Source organism: Pan paniscus, chromosome 13, assembly GCF_029289425.2.
Source record: "Pan paniscus chromosome 13, NHGRI_mPanPan1-v2.0_pri, whole genome shotgun sequence".
NCBI classification, from domain to species: Eukaryota; Metazoa; Chordata; class Mammalia; order Primates; family Hominidae; genus Pan; species Pan paniscus.
In genome coordinates this window covers 76,087,035-76,094,624 of record NC_073262.2, presented here as the reverse complement: position 1 = coordinate 76,094,624, position 7,590 = coordinate 76,087,035, and positions in this window count along the sequence as shown.

Genomic DNA, 7,590 nt, shown 5'->3' with positions numbered 1-7,590 from the left:
TAGCCAGGTGTGGTGGTGCACTCCTGTAGTCCCAGCTACTCAGGAGGCTGAGGCATGAGAAACGCTTGAATGCTGGAGGTGGATGTTGCAGTGAGCTGAGATAGAGCCACTGCACTCCACCCTGGGCAACAGAGCGAGACTCCATCTCCAAAAAAAAAAAAGCATTTTGTAGGGAGATTAATGTGGTTGTCATGCCAAGGATGGAACCAAATGTGGAGACAGAAAGCAGGAAAAGTGATGAGAACCCTCTGACAGTTACACAGATAGGAAGTAATGAGAGCCCAGAAGCGGCTCTGGGGAAGGAAAGGAAAGAGCAGGTGCATGTGAGAGTTGCAAATAATGATCCACACAATTCAGCAAATGCCCAGAAATGGTGAAACAATCAATGATAATTCACATGCTTTGAAACTGGGAATTCAGACAATGACGTTCCCATGAATGTGAAGAAGTGCTGATAGTATTATTGATCATTAACAGTTGCTGAGGTCTTACTATTGTCAGCACCGTTCTAACCACTTACATTAATCACTTATTTAAAATTCCCAAACCCATACATGAGAACTTTTATTACTTCCATTTTCTAGATGAAGAAACCAAGGCACAAAGGAGTGGGTTACTTTCCCAGGGTTACAAATTTAACAAATACCAAAAGTGAGAAGGGATGGATCCAGTTCAGAGAGAAGGAAAAAAGAGACGATGGGTTTGATCTTCGACTCTTTGGCTTAATGCAATGACAGGTGATCCAAATGGCCACGTAGTGTAGAGAGAGACCTCACAAAACAGGTAGAAACTGAGGACTAGGCAGACAATGGTCTGGTTTGCTAGGGACTGTGGGTTTCAGTCCTGAGAGCCCTGCACTGGGAAATCCCACAGTCCCAGGAAAATTGGGACAGTTGGTCATCCTAGGCAAGTGAGAACGTAGACTGTAAATCTTTTGCACAGAAACTAGAGCATCAGCCAGGGAGCACGTTGGTTCTTCCAAGATGGGTAGGAAGGAGGGTGGAAACTGTCCCTTGGGAAACTCCCACAACCAGGAAGCCGGCTGAGGAAAGCAGCACTCATGGCTGCAGAAAGAGTCTCCAGACCATGCAGTGCCTAAATCCAGGATAGAAAAGAGTCTCAGGAAGAACTGGTGTCAGCAAGATGTCAAATGCTGCAGAGGTCAGAGGAAAAAAACACAAAAAAGAAGCCATTTACCATTGGCCACTGCAAGAACATTCTAGGACTTCAAGAGTAAAAGATTGGTAAATAACACATTATCTAATGATCTCATTTAATTAGTATTTCATTATCTATTCACTATAGTGCTGTGGACATCAGCATTTTACAGACGAGGAAACTGGGATTCAGAGAGCTGAATGAGCGGGAGGCTCTCCTCCACTGTCTGTTGTGGCAGAGCTGGGAACCACGAGGATGAGGAGAGTGGACGCAGGCAGGGGAATGCCTGCTAAGGGTATGAAGTCAAGGGAAGGAAGCCAGAATAGAGAAAAAGAGGGAAAAGGCCAAGGGGAAGAGGCATTAGTTGAGACGGAAAGGGCTTCCAAGAGGTGCAGGAAGGCTGTGAGGTAGGAGGAAATTGGTTGGTTTGCCCTAATGAGACAAATGGGCAGCTCTTCGTCTCAGACTGGACAAAAATGAAGGCTAATCAGAGGGAAAGAACACCCCTGAGGGAGGACAAGGTAAAGGTGGGAACTTATTCTGGTTGGCCTCAATCTAATTGTCAAAGGAGGAGGTGATATGGTTTGGCTGTGTTCCCACCCAAATCTTATCTTGAATTGTAGCTCCCATAATTTCCACATGTTGTGGGAGGGACCTGGTGGGAGACACATGAATCATGGGGGCGGTTTCCCCCATACTGTTCTCATGGTAGTGAATAAGTCTCACGAGATCTGATGGTTTTATAAGGGGAAACCTCTTTCACTTGGCTCTCATTCTTTCTTGCTGCCGCCATGTAAGACGTGCCTTTCGCTTTCCACCATGATTGTGAGGCCTCCCTAACCACGTGGAACTGTGAGTCCATTAAACCTCTTTTTCTTTATAAATTACCCAGTCTCAGGTATGTCTTTATCAGCAGTGTGAAAATGGACTAATACAAGAGGTGAAATAGTCCCCTGGGATGTCAGCGAATAGGGCAGCAGGCGGCTCCAGAAGTCAGGAATACCTTCTGTGAGACACAGCAAGAGTAACACAGACATTGCCCCTCTGAAGATGAACAGCAGGAACTCCCCTCACTAGCAATGCTCCTCAGGCCAGCTTGGGTGGAATGAATGATGGAACCTGCTTTTCCAAACTTCCAGAAAAGGAAAAGAAGTCTGGGGATATATGAATCACCCCAAGAGGTGACCCTAGGCTCCTAAAGCACCCTGAGCCTGCCTGTACCGCTCACTTACACTCTGAATTGGTATCCCTGGCTAGCCTGATAACTAATCTGTGTCCCCACTATGTGATAAACTCCTGGAGGAAGGGACTTTGTCTTAGTTGACCTGGTAGCCATAATGTGTTGTGCTGTGTCTGCAACATGGTAATTACGCAATAAATGTCTGATATAGAGAAAAGGTTAAGATGGTGAGGTGAGCTGACCATGAAGTCAAGATTGGATAAAGAATCTGAGATGACCAGGAGGAGATTCATGAGCTGGATGAAAGGAGAGGGTTCATGGTGCTGAGGAAGTTAAAACTGTGCTGGAACCAGCTCACATCAGCTCACAAGAGTCAATTTTGCACATTTCTTCCTAACTCTATGTCAGTGAAATCACACTGGTAGCTTAAAATTAGCAATGGTGGGAATATTTACATCATGGGAATCGACAAATGCTACATATCAGAGCTTCTTTTTTCTGAAGAGGTGGTTGATAAGTTACCAACACACCATTGAATAACACCCAGATTTCATACAGGTAGGACAGCAGAAGTGATGATTCAGACGTTGTGTATAATGAAAGAGACTGTTGCATAAGACAATAGCTCCAGGTTTCCTCTGCAGAGGCCATACTTCCCAAAAAAGGCACCCAGAGCCAAAGCACATGCCTCCTTCATTTTTAAGAGCAAGGAGTTCCTGTTTTACTGTCAGAAGCATTCTGGTTTTACTGTCTTTTCCGCTTCTGTTTATTATTATGACAACTGGAATATATACAGATGAGGAATAAAAGCAGGCAATATAAAGATGAATTGGTTTAGGATCACCTTTAATTCTCTGAGAAATTGGTTTTGGCCTTAACTTTTGCAAGGGAAGAAAAACGAGAGAATAATGTTCTGCTCTAAAGAATGTGCATATCCACAGATCAGAGGAAAAAGAGACGACTGCTTATCTCCTGTTGTCCCAGTAGAGCATGAGATAAAGTATTAATACTTTAAGAGAAACATCTGATCCCTGTCTGTGTTTAAGTGCTGTAACCTGTTGGCAGGAACAGTTGAAGACTATCTACACTTCTTTCCCCAAAATGGACAATACTCCAAGGTTTTTGCCCCACAGCCCACCTCACTCAATATAACTCTATCTCAGTCATGCACACTAGCATGGACTCAGAATTCAAAAGAAATTAAAGCAGATCTAGAAAAAGTCAACATGTGGAAAATGCAGAGTTTAATGAAAATTCGCAACCTTTCCCAGGGACCACTTTCTGTCTAATAAATGAAGCCTATTCCTTTAGTGAGTGTAAGCTTTACATTGCCGAGGCCAACGGCATTTTGTGGGAAGTTATAGGAGTTTTATGCTTATAGATTTTTTGTGTTGGGATATCCAACAACAACAACAAAAAAATGTTTGTGTTGGGATTTTTTGGTGTTGTGTTATACTCTGTGTTGGGACAGCAGCATACTGAGGAATGCAGGTCCAGGGGTTCAACCATGTGTTTGCGTCAGGCCTGGCTGTTGTGATTTTCCACTAAAGTTGTTCTGTACACATATTTCATATGCAGATAATTTTGGGTAAAAAAATAAAAGCTCCATTCAACAAAAGAATGTTTATGCTCAAGAGTGTAAAAGAGAAATTATTAATCAAGAAGTATACAATATCAAAACAAGGCAACTTGGTGCATTAATCAAAGAAAAAGTTTGAGTATGACAAATAGTTCAACTTCTAATATTTCTTAAAATCTACACAGCAATTTCAATTTAAAATGAACATTCTGATGCCATGTATGGTGGCTCATGCCTATAATCTCAGCACTTGGGGAGGCCAAGGCAAGAGGATTGCTTGAGCACGGGGGTTCAAGACCAACCAGGTCAACATAGTGAGACTATCTCTAGAAAAAATAAAAAATTAGCCAGGCATGGTGGTGCCCACCTGCAGTCCCAGCTAGTTGGAAGGCTGAGGTGGGAGGATGGCTTAAATCCAGGAGGTCAACCATGCAGTTAGCTGTGATCATACCACTGTACTCCAGTCTGGATGACACAGCAAGACCCTGTTTCAATAAAACATAAAATAAACAAAATAAAATAGACATTCTGAAATTTTTCCTTCCACTAATTTAATTCATTTTTAAACACACAGTAAAAATTTCCCAGGAGAATATGGAATGGGATAAAATAATTATATCAGATTTAAATTTAGCGCTTTAAAGAAAACCATTGTCTAGCATTAATCCATGACATTTGAAGTTTAAAATCTAACATTTCTTTACTGAACTTCTGTAATTTGATGCCTCAGCAATTTGTAGTATGCATAGAATGTATTATAATGCCAGAATAGTACAACCAAGTTTGAACTTAAAGTATCTAATTTAGTCATTCATATTCTCTACTAAGGTGTTTAAATGTTCAATGAGCCCTTAGAGAAAATAATGAATAAGTTTAACAGCAACTTATATTCCAAGATATTAAGGGTACTTCAGGTAAATAATATTAAATTTTCTGTCAGACAGGTGAAGACTGTAGTTAAGGGATGTGCCAAGGCTCTCCAATAAAGTTTGGATAAAAACATGTACATGCAATGACGATTAGTAGTCCCAACTTTTATATACCTATTCAAAACAGTAAACTTTTCTTAAATGGTGGTTTGAAGATGAAATTCAAAATGTCACTAACTTTATTTTTTAATTCCACTTTTCACAATGTAGTCTAAAAAAATTATAAAAATAGAAAAAGCTTCATGCTTAAAGATGTTGACCTCAGCGTTATTTATCATTGGAATGTTATACTAAAATGTCCAACAATAGCAGAATGAGAATGTAAAGTGTATCAGCTTCACACAATGCTATGTGGTCCTTTCTGCATTTCAGAGTCTTGTCACTGGAAGACACCACAGCCCAGTGTGAAGATCACAGTATCTGGATCATATCTTCCGGAAATTTTTTTTTTTTTTTTTTTTTTTTTGAGATGGAGTTTCACTCTTTTCACCCAGGCTGGAGTGCAATTGCATGATCTCAGCTCACTGCAACCTCTGACTCCCAGGGTCAAGCGATTCTCCTGCCTCAGCCTCCCGAGTAGTTGGGATTACAGGCATGCGCCAACACGCCCGGCTAATTTTTGTATTTTTAGTAGAGACGGGGTTTCACCATGTTGCCCAGGCTGGTCTCGAACTCCTGACCTCAGGTGATCCACCCGCTTCGGCTTCCCAAAGTGCTGGGATTACAGGTGTGAGCCACCTGCCCTGCCAAGTATTTTTTTTTCTTCTTCTTTTTAAGATGGAGTCTAGTTCTGTCGCCAGGCTGGAGTGCGGTGGCGCAATGTCAGCTCACTGCAACCTCCGCCTCCTGGGGTCAAGCGATTCTCCTGCCTCAGCCTCCTGAGTAGCCGGGACTACAGGCGCCCGCCGCCACGGCCGGCTAATTTTTTGTATTTTAGTAGAGACGGGGTTTCACCGTGTTGCCCAGGCTGGTCTTGAACTCCTGAGCTCGGGCAGTCCACCCGCCTCGGCCTCCCAAAGTGGTAGGATTACAGGCGTGAGCCCCCGCACCCGGCCCAGAATATTTTTAAAAGCTGAAGACGGGATTTTCTTTTTTGAGACAGCAAAAGGTGACTTTTTGATGTCTACAACTGATCTCCTATGATTCATCCCCACCTTGTTAGTTTTGGAAGTATGATCAAATAAGTCTACATAGTTAAGAGAATGCCTGGAAATTTTGCCAAAATGTCACTATATTATAAAGTTGTCTGTATGGCTGACTAGAGAAAAGAGAATATGGCAAGAAATAGTAAATTTCCTGTTCTTGAATTGTTTATGCTCTCGTTAGGCTTGCACACTAGAAAAATTTTTGAAAACATAATTTAAGGGTACTTTAAAATACAGTATAAATGAAGTGCATAAACACTGAGAGGCTGGAGCACAAAGGATAATCGAAGTCAGGTGGCCCTAATCAAGGCCGGCGCACTGGCGCTGGCGACGGGTCCGGCCCCGTGTGCACGGGACGCAGGGTTTCTGTAAAGTTTTAAGGGGGCGAACAAAATACAGTTGCTGATCCAGTCGGTGACATATTTGCTCACTTCATAATCTGCTTCCTACATAAGCTGTTGCTGAATGGAAAACAAATGCAAGCACATCAAGTCTGGGAACAGATGGTGCTTCTGTAAGATGAAGAAAACAGGAGGGCCGGGGGACAGCAAGTTTTAAAAAGCTCGCTTTCTTCCCCTTCCCCCTCGGCTGCCTGGCTTCCTCCGCAGCCCCCTCCTGTTAGCCCCATCTTTCTCTTCAGCTCCTCCCACCTTTGTTAGGATGAAAGATGCTGTAGGTTAGAGAGATAGAAGACGATCCTTAATCTCAAATCCCCTTTGTGCGTTTTAGTAGAGCTCTTGTCTCCCAAAGTAAAATAAAGAGGCCAAGGCCCCTGTAAAATGGCAGCGAGGCCGCGCACAAAGAGTGTGGGGCATATGGTGACCTTCCTTTCTCCGAGATGGGTTCAGCCTCAGTTGTCATGCTGGGGGGTTGTTCTTAAATATCATTTGGATGCTATTGTTTGTCTGAGGCCCGGAAAAAAATGTGACTGTCTTGCTGAGCTGGAGGGAAGAAGAATCTAAAAAGGATTTATGGAAATGTCTGGAAATTTTGCCAAAATGTCAGTGTGCTAATTGTCTGCTGAATTACATCCGAGGCAGCTCCATCTCTATGCATGGGTTTGGACGTGTACACGTACTCTCTTATTATTCTTTGGTCCTTCTTGCCTTGTTTTGAATCAGGATTCTATGGCACCACAGTAAAACTGGTGTGGTGTGCGTTACAGGGAAAGTGGCAAGCTATGATGACAATAACCACGTAAATCAGATTTTCCCGGGCAGTTCCCATTTCAAACATTCTGCTTCTGTAGGTCTATTAGTGCACTCCTACTCATCAGACCATATGTCACCCAGGTTTTCAATTCTGAAAATAAATCACTTGTTTATGATGAAATACGTGCATAGTGGGCATGAATAAATGTTGGGAAAGAAAGAAAAAAAGGAAGGAAGGAGGGAAGAGAAAGAGACAAGGAGGGAAGAAGGGAGGAAGGAAGAAAGGAAAAACAAAGAAAGACATGAATGAATGAATGAATGAATGAATGTTTGTACTCTGCAGATGATGTAAGAAAGCTTAGGCTTTTGTTATAACTTTGCCATTTGCCATTAGTCATGTGGCAGCTGGCCAAAAAAAGTAACCTCTGGGTCTTTGGTTTCTTCATCT